Here is an 18,042-nt window from a genome sequence, read left to right on the forward strand (position 1 = left end):
ATAAAGCTGAGGGAGACAGCCATATTCACACTAGCTCTGGGGCCCCCGAAGCTGGACTGCTCATGTCTGGCTGGGACGCCTTCCTGGACACAAGTCTTAGTGCCCATGGCAGGCTGCCCCCTGCAGGGTGGGCACATGGAGGTGAGGGAGAGCGGGTGAGTTTAGCAGGAGCCGGAGCAGTCTCCTGTCTCTGCCGGTTGCCTCCCCTCAGGGCCAGTGGCATCCCCTCGCCTCCCCATCCTCCTCCTCGTTCCCTTCCAAACCATTTCTAGACATGCTCCATGGCAGGTCCCGACTCCCCCTACAGTGCGGGCTGTGGCTGTGCCACACGCTGGCCTGCAGCTTCCCTCAGAGGCTGGGAGAGGAAGGAACACATGCAGGGGGCCGGAGGACTGACAGACAGACAGACAGCTCAGACCCACCTGGAGAAGAGTTAGAGACCAGGCGTGGGACAGAAGCAGACGTTAAAAGTGATGATTGCTGGAGAGAGGCCGGCCAGTGCCCAGGCCATTAAGATGAGCCATGGACACCCCAGCACCATCCTTCAGAGCTGGGAGGCTGGCGATGGGAGGAGAACATTACTCACAGCTGAAGAAAGACTCATTATTTTGCACCAAACTTTGGCTGGTATTGAATATACCATCACTGCCCTCTGAACAAATGGCTTCTTGAGTGTTTAATTAACTTTTTAGCACCCTCGGGCAGGCAGCCTGGCCCCGCCACTGGGCGAGGCCTGAGCCAGCCATGCTGGGGCAGTGATAGCTGCCAAGGTGGAGGGGCAGAGAGAAGGGCAGGGCCTTGCTTGACCTGACCACCTGCTCATGTCGGACAACTGAGACCTGGGGGGAGGAGGTCACCGGGGCAGCTTGCTTAAGGTTACACAGCTCAACGAAGGCATACCCAGGCCTGGAATCCAAACCCTGAGCAAACAGGATGCTCAGCCTTCTGCAGCTCAGCACACCTTCCCCTCGCGCTCCTTGGCTGTCGTGAGTGCATAGCACAGAGTGGCTCTGTAATTACCGATTTTACTTGATCGGGACCCACCGGGGGTCTGAGACTAAGCCCCTTCTATTCATTGTCATCATTGCAATACATATCACGCCCTTCTGCTGTCAGATGCTGCGCTAAGTCCTTTTCTGTATTATTTCATTTTAGCCTTACCTTGACCCTTGAGGCTGGTTTTATCACCATCGCCATGATCCAGACGAGGACACTGAGGCTCGGAGAGATAAAGTAACACCCTCAACCTCACCTGAACCACTAGACTACACTCCCTCTCTAATGAACCTATATCGGCCAACCCCATCTTTTCACTGAAGGAGAAACTGAGGACCTGCCCAAGGTCATTCAGTGCACAGTGGACACGTGCTTCGGATCCATGCCCAGCAAAGGCCCTTTCAAGTTCACCACCTAGCCTGTCCCGTCTGCTTTCCCAGCTGCCCCCCCCCCACCCCCACACTCGGCCTCCTTTCCCTGGGAGGCTGCGCCCCAGCTTCGTGAGCCATTCTGGAAAGCCCATGGAGCTAACGGCTAGCCTGGGCAAGGCGTCAGACCCAGGGAGCAACCCTGCTCTGCAGATCTGTGCTGGGGTCTTGGGCAACCCGCTCCTCCAGCAGCACCTCTGGCAAATAAAAACGTGCCTCACAGGACGTTTGTGAGAGTTAAATATGTCCTTAAAGCACTTAGCCTGGTGTCTGCCACATCACAGAAAGCACTCGTCAGCAGTGTCTTTCGGATAAGGTTCAGCCTGGCCAGGAATCCCCACCTCTCTGCATGACAGCGATTCCATTTGCTCCTAACATCAGCCTCCCTGCCCCTCTCCCCCATTTGAATTGAGGCAGAGAAGCCCTGGAGGATGTAGATGCCAGAACTGAGCCCTCCCAGCTCAGAGGTGGTGGGTGGGGTGGGGGAGCGTGAGGGCCACCTCCCAGGCTGTGGGCTAATTAATTGTCTGGGCTGACAGCAGAAAGGGCTGCGCCTTTGCGGACGAGTCCGCAGCAATGATGGCATAATGGGCTCTAATGCACTGGTCTTCTCCGGGGACCTGTCTTTCATCCCAACCAAACTAATTAATGGCGGCAATAAATGAGCCAATCTAGCCTGCCCTGCCCGGGGCAGCCAGGCCACACGGAGAAGAGCCTGTTGATCGCCTGGCCAGGGAGGGCGGGGCCCAGGGTCCTCTGCCGAGGAGGGGTGAGGGCCCTATGGTGCCCTGTGGGCGGGGCAGGAGGAGTCAGGCCCAGGAGACCCACTGGATCCCTGGCCGAAAACTGGTGAGTTCTAGTCCCAGACCAGCTCCCGGGGGGCTGTGTGACCGGCCGGGTCATTCTGCATCTCTGAGCTTGGAGTGTTCACCACACTTGGGTAAACCCAAGTAGCCAATAAGCCAGAGGATGGCACTTCTTTTTGTGGCTTAGGAAGCAGGATGAGGTGAGGCTCATCTCAGGAGGAATGCCCCGCCCGTGGGCCAGGTGAGGCTGTAGCACAAAAAGCACTCACCAGGGGGTTCAAACGTTCGAGTGCATCGGAACTCCCCCCAGGGCTTGTTGAGACCCAGACTGTGGCCGTCCCCAGAGCGTGGGGTCAGCAGGGCCTCAGATTTTGCCCTTCTAACAAGTTTCCCAGGGATGCTGAGGCTGCTGGGCAGGGACCCCCTGAGAACTAGCACTCTAGACTGAATGCCAAACACTCAAGTCCTCTTCCTGACTCCGCTTCTGGCCAGCTTGAAGGTCCCTCACTTCCCTGGGCCTCAGTTTCTCCATTGTACACGCGTGTACAGGGAGCAGCAGCTCAGGACCTCCCATGTGGCATGTGATGTCGATGAAGAGGACAGTGGAAACCACAAAATAACCGGAAACTTTCCAGGAGCCACGAAAAACATTTGTAGTGAGCCCCATGCCCCCAGGAGATGGCCACCCCCTAGTCAGTGTGGGAATCTGTGCCACACTCAGCACAGCCAGGGGTGAATCTGGGGGGTGGGGCAGAGGGCGTGTGATGAAGGAGTGAAGCAGACAAGAGAACAAAGCTGGGTCTAGGTGGGACACTGCTCTCGGATGGAGTCTTTATTTTATAGCCAGATTCCACAAGGCAAGGTGTTTACAATGTTCTAACGGGTTTCAAATCTTCTCAGTTACGTGCACCTGACCAAACTTTGTTTACTTGCTGCACCTCCCACAGGTTATATCACTCAGCCACGTGGAACCACAGGTTCGGACCATGAGGTCAGGCTCACAATGATAGCCAAAGGCTTTGCCCTCCAATCTGGGACTTACTCGTGGCTTTGCCACGAGAGGACCGTGCCCTCTCATTAGTCTGAGGCTTGAACCTGTCCAAACACTTCAGCCACTCTCCACAGGAATTCTTGTCCCCTAGCCTGTTAACCGAGCAGGACGTATAAATACGTCAAACGTAAACAATATCCTATACGGGTAGGACATATGAATACGTCCTTGAAATATATGTTGCGCCCTGAAATGGGAGGGACCTATATTTCCGAACAACAAAGGTATTAGTCATCCATACATGTCTCAACATGAATTTAAGTCACGGAGGGAATCAGTATAATTTCGCTATTGAGAGTGGTGGACTTGTTCTGGGTGAGCAGGGTACGTACTTACACTTACCTACCTATTTTCGTATTATATATTATTTACTTATATTTTTTATATCTCCAACCTTTATATGATAGAAAAACATATAAAATTGATCCAATCATCAATAATTTGTTAGAAAAGTTTAAAAGTTTTTATGTATGTGAATGAGAAATATGCATAGATGAATCTCTTTTATTATGGAAAGGGAATTTATCTTGGAAACAATATATATCTACAAAAAGAGCTAGATTTGGAATGAAGTTGTTTATTTTGAGTGAAAGCCAATCTGGATACGTACAAAATATAATTTTATACACAGGCAAGGACACAAATTATGGTTCGAACTACCCATAGGAAAAACAATCAACAAGAATTGTTTTGGAGTTAACACATGACTTACTGAATAAAGGGTATAGAATTTACTTAAATAATTTTTATACGTCAATTCATTTGGCTGAGCTCGTGTCAAAACAATACAGACATTGTTGGAACAATGAGGATAAACAGAGTCGGAATCCCCAGTGAAATAAAAACAAAAAATTATAGAAAAATGAACATATAGTAAGAATCAAAGACAAACTTATGCTTTTTACAATGGAAGGATAAAAAAGACGTATTGATGCTCAGTTCTATTCATAATGACGAAAAGACAATGATTGAAAAGAGAGGAAGAAGGCAAGAAAAACCGAATGTTGTCCTGGATTATAACAAGAATATGGGCGGCGTAGATTTGGGAGATGGAGTTATGGTGGCCTACACGGCTGCCCGTAATAGGGTAAAAAAATTTTATAAAAAATTTTTTCTGTGATTAATTGATATGTGCTGCTTCAATGCATATATTATATACAAAAAAGATAAAGGTCATTTGGATCGATTACACTTTTTGATAGAGTGTGTAGAGAAATTGGTAGATAACAACATAGTGAAAACCCACCCAAAGACATCAACAAGCAACTCTACATCTAAACCAGTGTTTCCCAAACTTCTCTCATGATGAGAATCACCTGGTGGAGTTGTTAAAACACAGATTCCTGAATCCCAACTAAGAAGTGCTAAACTAGGATTTTTGAGAACATATAGGTAAAATTGCATACCTAACTTAGTGCTCTGTATATAACATCTGTCTTAGAGCACTAGTTAAGTATACAATTTTACCTATATGTTCCCAAAAATCCTAGTTTAGCACTTCTTAGTTGGGATTCAGGAATCTGTGTTTTAACAACTCCACCAGGTGATTCTCATCATGAGAGAAGTTTGGGAAACACTGATCTAAACCATCACGCTTAGTTGAAAGGCATTTCCCAGAACAAATGAAAAGCGATATAGGAAAAACTAAATCCAGGAAATGCTGAGTTTGCTACAAAAAAGATGTTAGGAAAGAATCTACATACTGGTGTCCAGATTGTAAGGTAGCACTATGTATCAACAATTGTTTTAAAATATATCACACGGAAGTTGAGTTTTGAATTTTTATATCTATATTTCAATTTTTTAAACTCAATATTTCTATTTTATTTGTGTGCTTTTGTTTATTGTTCTGTAATTAACTTTTTTATATTTTTATTGTGTATAGAAATAAAAAATATATTTTTTTTGTAATCTTTATAATTGTTTGTAAAATTTATAATTTTTTAATTCAATGTTTCCTTTTTTTGTTGGTATTCTTTTCTATTTGTTTGTAATTTTGTATTTTTCTTTGTGCTTTATATATAAATAAATGAAAATATATATATTTCATTTATTTTAATTAAGTATAAATTAAAAAAATAATATACGTCCACTGGGCATGACGTACTGACACGTCCTAGTGAAAGAGTATGCACCTGTTGTACTTTGCGTAATTAAAAAGGGAACTCCCAGTTAACAGGCTAGTACAGTGGTCGCCAAACCGTGGCTCATGAGCCACATTCAGCTCTTTGGCCCCTGGAGTGTGGCTCTTCCACAAAATACCACGTGCGGGCATGCATGTACAGTGCGATTGAAACTTCGTGGCCCATGCACAGAAGTTGGTTTTTGGCTCTCAAAAGAAATTTCAACCATTGTACTGTTGATATTTGCTCTGTTGACTAATGAGTAATGAGTTTGCCGACCACTGCCCTAGTCCATCCCCACCTTCCTCTTCTTGTACACCTCCACTAACAGAGAGCTCACTCCCTAACATGACAGGATGCTCCGTCCTGAGAACATTTTGCGGGGAGGACACAGGTCAGTAAGCCAGGACAAGCGGGAAAGGGAAACTGAGATAAGACCGTTAAAGAGCAGTTGCAGCCACCTCGTAAATCCTGTCTTCCCTACACCAAGGACACTGAGAGTAAACGGTTTGCACTTCTCCTCCCCAACCAGAGGGGACTAGCTTAAATCACCCCACTCAGGGAGACAGCAGAAATCCAATCAGTGCCATTTGCCAACCACACCCGAGGACAGATGAAGAGAATAAATCTCATTTTGGTACAACATAAAGCTGATGAATATTCTATTAAATCCTCTCTCAACACCTCCCCTAAGTATCCAGCCTTTAAAACTCCTCAAAACAAAAATCCCAGTGCACATAAAGTCCCTCCTGGGAGCATGCCCCGTGCCTCTCCCCACCTTCTTCCCCCACAGCACCCATCTCCCAAACTCTAAGGGACCCCACGAGGCTTGCAACCAGGGCAGCAATGGGCAGCGTCAGTTCATCCCGGACAAACCCCCTGAGCCTGTCCCCACGGCCCCTCTTCTCTGACTTCTTAGTGACCACGCAGCCCAGCCTTGGTCCCTTTCCCCACCTGGTCCCTCTCATGTTATCCTAGGCCCTTTCTGGCTTCCTGCCCCCAGCTTTAATGAACGTCCTCTAAGATTCACCTGGTTTGTGTTGTGCATGTTTTCCTGCGCAAAGTCAGAAACCTACACACTACCGGCTGGTTCCTAGGAGACCCACCAGGGGCCAGGTCGCCTTTCTGATAACTGGGTTGTTTATCTGCTCTTAGTGCAAGTTCAAAATCTGCTTCCCCATGACGGACTCTCGAGGCCACCTGCCTGGGCCTCTGTGCCCTCAAAGATCCTCTGTAGCTTTGCTATTATGACACCTGCCCTGGAGACCGGGGGACCTTGGGGAAGCTGCGGTGAGCCTCTGAGCCCTGCTTTCCCCTCGGCAGCACGGGCAGGAATGAGGTAAAAAGGTGAGAGTCTAGAGCCCCGTGTAAACGTGGGAGGCTTGAGTCACTATTACGTGGTGATGTGGCCTCTGCCCGGAGTTCGGCTGGGAACACCATTCCCGGTCAATGGACTTTTTAAAAAATATGTATTTTATTGATTTTTACAGAGAGGAAGGGAGAGGGATAGAGAGTTAGAAACATTGATGAGTTAGAAACATTGATCAGCTGCCTCCTGCACACTCCCTACTGGGGATGTGCCTGCAACCAAGGTACATGCTCTTGACGGGAATTGAACCTGGGACCTTTAAGTCTGCAGGCTGATGCTCTATCCACTGATTTTGGCAATGGACTTTTTTTGAGGCCTTTCTTTCTAACCACTGAGCAAACCACAGTTTGCTCAGTGGTTAGAGTGTTGGCCTCGTCCATGAAGTTTCCCTGATACCTTTAGTCAAGGAGTGCTAGAAGCATACCAGTGCCCCCCGGCTGCCGTGTGTGTGTGTGTGTGTGTGTGTGTGTGTGTGTGTGTGTGTGAGAATGAGCTACAGCCCCCTCCCTGGAAGTGGGGCATGTTTCATCACGAGCACCCTCTTCTGTTGGAACTTGTACTTGACTCCGGAGTGGCCCTGCCCTGACCTCTTCCCCTGGAAGGGCTGGAGGGAGGCCACGGCCGGCGGCTGGGTGTCTGTAGGCGAGGTGCTTGCACTCAGCGGCGTGAGTCCTGGCTCTGGCTTCCCTCTGCAGCATCTTAGCGCCGCAGGGTCTGGACCAGGAGCTCACGGCATCCGAGCCTGGCAACAGGTCCTACAGAAATGCCCCTGGGACCTGTTAGGTGCAGGGGTTTCCAATCCTCATTCTACAATGAAATCCTCTGGACAGTAAATGTCTGTCTTTATGTCCACACCTGGGCCCTGCTCACAGGGATCAATCAGGGATTCATTTGTCTGAAGTGGTAGTTTGAAGTGTTCCCAGGTGATTCTAATGTGCAGCCCAAGAGGAGAACTCCTGCCCTGGGGCTTCTGTATGCAGCTGGACTCCTGGCTGCAGGCAGCAGAAATGCACACGGACTGAGCAGAGACAGGACTGGACACTGGGCATCTCTGACTCACTGGGAAGGACTGGGAAACACAGTGTCCCAACTGCAGTCCAAACCACACGGCCACCGAGTCAGTCTGGGGAGGTCATTGCCACAGAGCACAGGAAGCCACCCATCGCTCCATCTCCAGGACCACCGGACTGTGCATTGCTGCCTGCTGCCCGCACTGCCCCAGACCCCCACTTAGCTCGCTGTGCGCTCCCCTAATTGGCAGACCTCAGCTAATGGGTCTGCGCCTGTGCTGCAAGGGAGGATGGGAAAGCGGGAAGCTGGGGTTTTCAGCTTCTGTAACAGCAGGTAGGCTCTGCCTCCCACTAGGAGTGGGAAATCCTCCAAATACAGAAAGAGGGTTCAGAGCTGGGGCAGGAAAACAGACTAGCGGCTATTCCTATTCAGTACAACCCACCCTGGCAAAACATAGATGTGCAGGAAGGTCACTGGTAGGATATAGATAAAAATAACCACTCATGCCCAAGCCAATTTGCTCAGTGGTTAGAGTGTTGGCCTCGTCCATGAAGTTTCCCTGATACCTTTAGTCAAGGAGTGCTAGAAGCATACCAGTGCCCCCCGGCTGCCGTGTGTGTGTGTGTGTGTGTGTGTGTGTGTGTGTGTGTGCCTTCTCACACCAAAACTACACCAGTTTCCAGCTCACCAGTCCCTTCTCACACAGTCTCTACTTCCCTTCACCTACCCTCAACTTTTCTGCCCTCCCGCACAGATTATCAAATAGGGGACACTCGGGCAGCTGAGAAAGTGCTTGGGTTGCTCACTCCTGTCTCCATGTCCCTCACCAGCTGCCTCATAATCTAATAGACCATGTCCCTTACCAACACTACTGCCCACCAAGCCGAAATCCACATTGCGATTCCTCTCCTTTCTTAGATGATCGCACAGACCAGAGGCCACCCATCTGGGCTCCAGTCTGCATTCTGTCCCTCTCTGGGCATGTGTCCTTGGAGGAGTCGCTCCCCGTTGGGAGCCTCCGTTTCCCCTCCATCCACAGGATATGTGGGTGCAGGGCTGGAAAAGGAGTTCGAGTCCCTTTCAGACTCCAGCATTCTGAGTCTGACCGGAGGTCTGGGCCTTACGTGGCTCTCCCCCTTCTCCTCTAGAGGCACTGGGTGGTGGGCTCTGCCCAGATCAGGCCTCCTCAACCCAGAAAGGTTGCAACAGTCTCTCTTCTGTTCTGCAGGGGGTGGCTGGGCTGGGGCTGGGGCTGGGGCTGGGGCAGGCACCACGTGAGACTTGCTCGGCCCCCTCTCCACTGAGAGGCACAGAGCAAGGGCCCCTCAGCTCTGTTGCCTTCAGCTGAGAGGCTCAGAGCTCTGGGCCCAAGAGCCCAAGGGGAGGGATATTTACGGTTTAATAATTGGCCTATTGATTCTCATTTATTTGCTGCCAACGGGGCTCACTGAGGAAGTGAAGGCGAAAGGGCTGTGTTTGTAAATAAGTCTCCAGTTGGCCCCATCACTCAGCCTGCTCTGAACAGGAAGGTGAGCTGGGTTAATACACTGCGGTGTCCTCTGCTTAGCCAAGTCCTGACATGAGCCACAGGGACACCAGCCATTCAGGCCAACCCATCGGGCCCTCCTGAGCCCAGGCCCTTTCAGAGTCGGCAACGAATTTCAGACCATGCGCTCTTCCCACCGTCTGTTTTGAAGGAAGATGAGCAGGGTTAGAGTGCTTGGCCCAAGAGCCCACTTAACAGATACGAACAGTGCTTTTTACAGAGACTGTATAATTTATTGGAAGACACACTGCCAGGAAAGGACTGAAATCTGGACAATTTCAAGTAGCTGACTCTACTAGTTAGCTATTGCTATATAATAAACCAGGCCCAAATTTAGTCGCTTAAAACAAAACCGGTTATTTTTCATGAGTCAATGAGTCAGCTGGGCAGTTTGGACAATCTTAACTAGGCGTGACTGATGAGGGTTCTCGTCACACTGCGGTCTGTGGTGAGCTGGAGGATCAGCTGGGACTGGCTGCTGAAGGTGGACCAGCGCTAGGACAGCTGGCTCTGCTCCACGTGTCCCTTGCATCCCTCTAGCAGACTAGCCTGGGTTTGTTCTCACAGGGGTGGCAGGAGTCCAAGAGAGGACGTGGAAATGCCCAGACACCTACACCAGCCTCTGCTGGCGTCACGTTTTCTACTACGGCCTGGGCCAGAACACGTCCGAATTGGAAAGCAGTGCTTCACACCGCGGATACCGCCTAGGCCGTTAATGCCATCAGCCCACCACACTGACTGCACGTCCCACTATTTCCAGGGATTCTGCTCTTCCCTCACAAAGAATTAAAACCTCGAACGTACAGGAATTTCTGTTGCCTTTCCCCAAGTCTTGGTAGCAGGCTCAGCTCTTTAAGGAAACAGGAGGCTTGATCTGGGTGGCGCCAGCAGGCAGAACTGAGACTTAAAGAGTTGGGCTTAAGACACGGAGGGATGTTCCAAGCTCTGAGGCTGTCCCAAGATGGTAAAGGCTCCTCCGAGAGGCAGTGAGCTCTCTGTCGCCAGGAATGTGTGAGCTCAGATGGGATGCTGACTGCATGGCTGCAGGAGAGAGTCTGCCTCCACTAAGACTGGATGCAGAGCAGATAAACCCCAGTCTCCCTTCCAGCTCCATAGATCCAGAAGCTTATAAAAGAGTGCGCCAATTACTGCAGACCAAAGGCTGAGAAATGCTGCTATCCAACCCCTGCCATCTCTCCCCAGCTGGCCAGGCATAGCGGGTCCAAGGCAAGTCCATCAGAGAGCTGCTCTCTGGCAGAGAACGTAAGAGCTCAGAGATTCAGAAATCTCCTCTCCAGCCTCCTGGAAAAGAAGGCGAGCATGAAGCCCAGAGCAGAGAGCCCAGCCAGCTCAGAGAGGCAGCCTGGCAGCCAAGAGTGTGGACTCTGCAGGCAGACACACCTGGAGGGGATTGACCTCAGGATTAACCTCAGGCCCTAATCTATAGAGGGGATAACAGCCCCGTGCTGGGTGGTTGTGAGGGTTAATGAGGTAAGGTAAATGAACTTCCATGAAATGAAACGGAGACTCAGCAACTCTATTTTTCTTTTCTTTGAGTTACAGCAGATAAAAATAAGAGCTGATAGAAAATCCATGTTTCCTCCGCATCCCTGAAGCTCCTTGTCCCTGCCTCTGCCCTGCTTGTCCCGAGGGGGCAGCTCAGACTTCTTGGGTCTAGATGAGAGGACATGGAGTCCCCAAGGAAGGCTGGGCCAGGGATGGGAAGGAGGGGGGAAGAGGAGCAGGGACTGCTGTTCAGAACACCCCCCTCCACACCCCTCCACCCAATGGTCATAGAAAGGGTGGCTGACCAGCAGGCCCTGGGCTGACTGGAACAATTCACCAACCACCTGCCCCCTCCTTCTCTTCAGGCCTCCGGGAAACATCCTTTCTCTGTGGCAGGAACCTCATTAATGGAGAAAGAGGTGGGGACGGGGAGGAGGGCGCGGTCTATGACGGCCTTTTCCGCTCTCCGGAGCCCAGGGAGGTTTCTTAGATAATAATAGTAACAGAACCTCGCCTGCACGCAGAGCCTCTGTGTTCTCCTGGAGTCTGCACAGCTCTGAGTGGAGCGGGCTCAGTGCAGAGCGGAGCCATCCTTGGCTGCTGGCATGCTATCTGACCCCTGCCACCTGACCAACTGAGCCATGGAAGGACTGATGGACACAGCGATTGTCCGACTGTGTCAACCAGCTGGCTGACAGGGGCTATCTCACTTACTGCCACATGACTGACACAGGGACAGGCCAACTAACTGGGTGACAGACACAGTGAGATCTGACTGACAGATTCAGCGGTCAAGCAACATCGTGAGTGAATGAAGCCATATTGTTTGGTTGACTGAAGACTGTCTCACTAACTCAATGACAAAACACTGACTTAGAGACTGACCAATTAATTAACTGATTGTCTAATAGGTTGCCTGACTATCTATCTCACTGAGTCAGGACTGACAAATCTGCCATCTAACTAGTCTGATTGACAGACTCATGGGTTTTCTGACTAAAGATTGTCTCACCAACTAATAAAGAAAGTCTGTCTGACTATTGGCTGCCTAAGGCTGTTTCATTACCGACTAACTCACTCATTGACATTATGATTGACCAGCAACTGACTGAATAACTTACCAATTGACCCGCTGATAACTGACCACTCCATGCACTGACGGGCCTTTCCCGCGAACCCTCACATCAATGGTTGGCAGGCCCACCGAAAAGTTGACAGTTGGGTTGACCAAGTAATAACTAACTGACTACCTGACAGCAAAGCCCAAAGACCATTGACTGCCTGACTGACAGCCCAATTCAGGGGCTGATTGAAAGCAGATAGGCCCACTAAGCAGCAGCTGGCCGACTCGCTGGCTTGATGGACCGACCCACTGTTTAACAGCTGTGGCTGCCTGGCTGACCTGGCCGGCACTGACAGCTGGCTGGCGGGCGGACCACCAACACTGCAGCGCCTGCTGCGTCGACCGCGGGCCCAGAGGGCTGACAGGCTTCCTGGCTGATGGAGGAAAACATTTTTAGGAATCCTTTTGGGTTCTTGGCTCTTTCTCTTTCCTGACCCTTCATCTCCCAGCTCAGCTTTTCACGTCAGGCTCTTTTATAATTTAAAAAAAAAAATTTTTTTGTACACCTTGTGCATACAAAGTAATGTAGATACCGTACAAGAAACGCCTAAAGAATGGAAATAAAGTGGACACCTGTGTGCCACCACGTAGATCCGAGTGGGAATAGTGGCCTTCGCCTGCTGCTTCCTCCACAGGGAGCTGCCTGGGGAGCTTCTGACAAACAGCCATGCCCGGGCTTCACCCCACCAGCTGCTAATCCAATGTAAGGGAGGGAGGCTGGCATCAGTGTCTTTATTTTTTCCAGCTTTTTAAAGGTATATATATATATATATATATATATATATATATATATATATATATATATATATATATATAAAGGTATTTATATATATTATATTAATACATATATATAAAGGTATTTATATATATATTAGGGATATATATATATATATATCCCTAATATGCAAATAGACCCAACAGCAAACAACTGCTCTTCCCTATGATGTGCACTGACCACCAGGAGGCACATGCAGAACATGGCGGGTGTCAGCTGTGGCAGGATGATGAAGCAGGTGAGCGGGGGTGCCAGACCAAGTCAGGGCGAAGATTGCTATCATCGCATTGAGCCTCTGGTGGTTACTGAAATTTCTTTGCTCTCATGCACAAAGGTCCCACTTGGCACTTGCACCCACTGCTGGTGACGGCCCTACTCGCACCTCCTGCTGGCGCCCAGCACCAGTCCTGATCACTCAGTGCCATCAGTGGGTGCGAGCAGCTGCTGCCCCAATCACCCCTGAGGGCTTCTCCACTCCCCCTGCTCCTGAGGGGCAGTCAGAGCAGCAACCACCTCTCACACACGCTGACAGCATCTGTCTCTTTGCACCCTGCTGGTGCCAGCTCCAATCACTCCACACTGTCAGCAGTTGCAAGTGGGCCGGCACCGTCAGTGTATGGGAGCAGCAGTGGCAAGAGTGGGGCTGTGGGCAGAGAAGGACCAGGGGCTGCGGTGGGAGAGGCTAGGCAGGGGCACGGAGGATAGGCTCAGACCTGCCACTGTGCCCACCACAGCCTCACAGCCCACAGTTCCTTTCAAGGTGCATGAATTTGTGCACTGGGCCCCTAGCCAACAAATAAAAATTATATATAGTTAAGGTGTACAATTTGATGTACATATAAATTGTGAAATGATTACATAATTAGTATAATTAATACATATCACCTAACTTAGTTACCATTTTTGAGTGTGATAACACTTAAGGTCTACTCTCTAGGCAAATTTCAAGTATGTAACATAGTGTTATTAGCTGGAGTCACCATGCGTAGACTCCAGACTCATTCATCCTGCACCTCTGAAACCTTGTGCCCTTTGACAGTCCCCATTTTCCTCAGCCTCTGGCAACCCCCATTCTACTGTTTCTATGAGTTCAATGCTTTTAGATTCCACATATAAATGAGAGCAGGTATTATTAGTCTTTCTGTATCTGACTTATCTTACTTAGCCTAATGTCCTCACAGGCCATCCATGTGGTTGCAAATGGCTAAGACTTCCTTCTTTTTTAAGGCGGAATGTACATTCACTGTATGTGTATGCCAATTCTTTACCCACTCATTTGTCAGCGTTCACTTGGGTTATTGCATTCTTTGACTACTGTGAATAATGCTGCAATGACAGGCGAGCGCCGATGTCTCTTAGAGATCCCGACTTCGTTTTCATTTTGGACAAATACCAGAAGTGGATCGCTGGACCACAGGGCAGTTCTGTTTTCCGTGTTTTGAGGCACACCCAACACTGTTCTCCATAATGGCGGCACCAGTTTACATTCTGGCACCAGTGCTTTCGCGAACCCCAGGGGGATTCTGTGTGGCCGGCTGAGGGCTCCTGGTGAGGCCCTCACAGTGCCTTGGCTCAGCCTCACCGCCCCACAGCCTCAGCCTCACCCAGGAGCCTATAGGCAATGCGGACTCTGCGCCCCACCAGCCCATCTGCACGAGAATCTGCCCCGAGGTGACCGTGTGCACATCAACGTTGGAGAAGCCCTGCCTTCGGTGGTCCTGCGTGCTCCTCCCCGAGTGCTCCCGCTCCCTGGCCAGAGGAAAATGCCGCCTCTAACCTGGTTCATTCTCCTCTTGCCTTTCTTTGTGGCTTCACCTACACCCATGGTTGAAAAACTGCGGCTCTCAAGCCACATGCGTCTCTTTGGCCCCTTGAGTGTGGCTCTTCCACAAAATACCACAGCCTGGGCGAGTCTATTTTGAAGAAGCGGCATTAGAAGAAGTTTAAGTTTAAAAAATCTGGCTCTCAAAAGAAATTCCAGTCGTTGTCCTGTTGATATTTGGCTCTGTTGACTAATGAGTTTGCCGACCACTGACCTACACCATCGTGTTTCATTTGCCTTCTCTGGTTCTTGACATCCAGGAGCTCACTCAGCGTGTATTGCTCTGTGATGTTTCCCCACAAACATTTTATTTGCTGGATGTGCCCATGTTGTGTATAGCTACAGCACCTTCATTTTTCACTGCCGTGTAGTGATCCAACATGTGACCATACAGCCATGTACACACGCTGGGAAGGGCACGTGGGTTGTTTCCAGTTGTTATTTGGGATTGTTGTGTGGTGGGTTGTTTTTACTTTATTCAGTTTCTCTTGGTGCCTGCGTGAGCGTCTCTGTGGGACAGGTAGCCGGCGGATGCCTATGTCTAGCTGGTCCGGTAATGCCAAGCTGTTCCCGGGCACGTGGAGAAGGCCTGTTCTCCCACTCTGTGCGCACCTGCCTGTCCCTCCTCGCCTCCCCTCCTCTTCTCCAGAGACAGCAGCACAGACCTGACACAGCCGCCTCAGTTTCCCCATTTCCCACACTGGGCTGCCTTGTTTCGTAGGGACAGGTGGGGAGTCGGAGTGCCTGGGGCTTGTCTTTTACCCCCTGCCTCTTCCCCTCCTTTCCCTTCTCTTCTGTCTCCGCAGACCAGGCAGCGTGGGAAGAGGCTTGGATGGGTTTTCCTGGGCTCAACCCAGCCTCGGGCTGAGGGACTATTGAGGGTTCGGGAGACTTAGGGGCTGAGAAAAGGAAAAGATGGTATTAGTCAGGGTTCCTCAGAGAAAAAGAATGGAGAGAGAGAGGGAGAGAGAGAGAGAGAGAGAGAGAGAGAGAGAGAGAGAGAGAGACTAGAAATTGTCTCATGTGGTTATGGAGGCTGTGGTCCCAGATCTCCAATTGCAAGCTGGAGAACCAGGGAAGTCGGTATATAATTCAGTCTGACCCGAAGGCCTGGCACCTGGGGGCTGCTGACGGAAGTCCCAAAGTCTGAAGGCCTGAGACCCAGAAATGCCAGTGGCCAAGGGTAGGAAGAGTGGATGTCTCAGCTCAAGAAAAGACATTATGAATTCCCACTTTCTCACCGTTTTGATCTATGTAGGCCCCCAATAGATTGCACGATGCCACCCACATTGGTGCAAGTAGTCCGCTGATTCAACTGCTAGTCTCTTCTGGGGCCACCCTCACAGACACACCCAGAAGTAGTGCTTGACCAGCTACCTGTGCATCCTTAGCCCAGTCAAGTGGACACATAAAATTAGTCATCACAAGCGTGTGATCATGAGAGGCTGTAACACACCCTCTCACACACCCCAAGTACTCCAGCTTCGTGGGGTGGTGCTGGGACAGCGCTGCAGAAGGGAAGTCCTTCCCAGCAGGTCACCCAGAGCTTATGGCTTGGGGGCCACAGTCCAGAGGGGAGGAAGACAGGGAACTCTTGGGGAGAAAAGGGTCTGGAGAGGGGGCTCATATGTCCAGGGGATGTCATTCTATAGCACACAGGCAGGCTGCAGGTCAGAAGGCACCCCTAAGGGGGCAGAGCAGCTTTGGGGAAGGGGGGCTTATGACCACAAAGCTCTGTCTTATCAATGGCCAGAAGCTATGGGGTGAGGTTCTGTGGGGGAAGGCAAAGCTACTTAGGCAGTCCATGAATAGTCAGACATCTGCTTATTGGAGCTATTTTTTAAACTATGGGATGTGTAGCAACATGAGCTCAGTGCTGCCAGGCTTTTGAGATAGCAGGTCTGAGGCTGCAGAGAAGAAAGAAATAACCGAGGGACCAATACACGGGAGGCATCCTTGGCTCATTCATGCTTCTAACAGGGACTCCTGGGGACAGAGCACAAATGAAGTCCTCTTTTAGTCTCAAACCCACAGCCCCTGGCAGGTTCAGGGTGGCTCTGAGGTGAGTCACAGGCCTGATAAGCCCCATTTGCATTGTGGTAAAAATAGTTTATAATAAGCTGCATGCGCAGTATTCCCTCCGTTTTACTACAAACACTGCCATGCACCAAGCTCTGTGCTAGTACCTTTTTTTTTTTTTAATATTTTATTGATTTTACACAGAGAGGAATTGAGAGGGATAGAGAGTTAGAAACATTGATGAGAGAGAAATATAGACTAGCTGCCTCCTGAACACCCCCCATTGGGGATGTGCCCGCAACCAAGGTACATGCCCTTGACTAGAATTGAACCCGGGACCTTTCAGTCCGCAGGCCGACGCTCTATCCACTGAGCCAAACCGATTTCGGCTATGCTAGTCCCTTTGTTGCCTCCTGGGGCCTTTGGAGCAGTGAGAGTTGGCCAAAGCTGCAGCAGAGCCCCTTCCCAGGAGCAGCCCTCCTCCCACTGCCCCCCAGAACCCTACCTGGACTGCCCTCACTGATAACCCAATGTCCTCAGTGCTGTCCATGCCAATGCCCTTTCCGGGAGGCATCGAGGTGGTGAAGGAACTTTGGAATCAAATGCCAAATGATAGCAACAGCAAGCATTCATTGATTATGCATTTATTTATTTATTTATTTATTTATTTATTTATTTCAGAGAGGAAGGGAGAGAAGCATCAATGACGAGAATCATTGATTCGCTGCCTCCTGCATGACCCACACTGGGGATCTAACCCACAACCCGGACATATTCCCTGACTGGGAATCATCCGACCTCCTGGTTCGTAGGTTGACGCTCAACCAACTGAGCCATGCGGGCCGGGCTCATTGAGCATTTACTATGCAGCAGACACAGCATCAAGCATTTTCAACCCACTTATCTCCTTTGGTCTTCATGAGAAACATCCTGGATTAGGTCATTCTCTATGTATATACAAGAATACAGGGTGGGGCGGAAGTAGGTTTACAGTTGTGAGGACACGAAACAGAGTTTATTCTTGTGTTATTTATTAATTATTGCATTATTTTTCCATACAAACCACTGTGAACCTACTTTTGCCCAACCCTGTCTGTATGTGTGTGTACTTGTACACAAAAAGGAGCATATTTTGCATACTGCTCTGCACCTCGGTTATTTTCTGTCAACAATATGCCTTATAGATGATTCCATTTCAATACTTAGCATTTCAGTGTATGGTTGGTACCAGAATTTAGCAAACAAACCTCTCTCGATGGACATTTGGATTTTTTTTTCTGATATTCCTTATACTTGGTTCGTTTGGGGGGGAAATTCCTAGAGGTTAAATTTCAGTGTCACTCTCAGTAATTCAAAGAATTGGAGCCACCCACCAGGTAGGGTTCAAGACTGATTCTTGGAGGAGGAGGGGTTGAGAAATAAGGAGGAAGCAAGGGGCAGGAGGAGGAGAGGGAAAGAGTATTGGAG

This window comes from Pipistrellus hanaki (genome assembly GCF_964339955.1).
Source record: "Pipistrellus hanaki genome assembly, chromosome: 14".
NCBI classification, from domain to species: Eukaryota; Metazoa; Chordata; class Mammalia; order Chiroptera; family Vespertilionidae; genus Pipistrellus; species Pipistrellus hanaki.